This window comes from Mastomys coucha, chromosome X (genome assembly GCF_008632895.1).
Source record: "Mastomys coucha isolate ucsf_1 chromosome X, UCSF_Mcou_1, whole genome shotgun sequence".
Taxonomy (NCBI): Eukaryota; Metazoa; Chordata; class Mammalia; order Rodentia; family Muridae; genus Mastomys; species Mastomys coucha.
In genome coordinates, this window is record NC_045030.1 from 60,042,750 (window position 1) to 60,043,421 (window position 672).

Genomic DNA, 672 nt, shown 5'->3' on the forward strand with positions numbered 1-672 from the left:
CTGCCTCCCAAGTGGTGGGATTAAAGATAAAAGGCGTGTGCCACCACCGCCCGGCCCTGGTTGTTGTTTTGAGACAGGGATTCTCTGTGTAGCCCTGGGTGTCCTAAAACTCCCTCTGTAGTCCAGGCTGGCCTCAAATTCACAGAAACCCACTTACTTCTTCCTCCTGAGTGCTGAGATCAAAGGGACACACCCACACCCACACCACACAAACACACCATACACATGCACACACACACACACACACACACACACACACACACACACACACCTAAGAGTGTATTCTTATAGGAATTGTGTTTGTAAAGGTTTAGAACTGCTCAAACAATAGACAAACAACACTGAATTTCCCCTCCCCATTCAATGCACTGTTGGGGGAGGAGATCCCATAAGCCTTCTCTCCAAAAGGCACCAATCTCCTGATTTGCCCAGGCTCAAACACCAGGCTCAAACACCAGGCTTTGCCGAAAAACTTCCTGGGGCCATCCTCTGACTCAGCTAGCTTCCTCTCAGTTAAGTTAGCCTCCAGGCACCCTTCTTTCTTCAGAGCTGTGTCACAGAACTGAACTCTTGGGCTGTTCTAAGGAAATGATAAAGCTGTTTACTTGAAAAGGTAGGCCAGTTCCTTTCTGAGTATGGGGGAGAAAAGATCAAAAAATGAGTGTGTGGCCT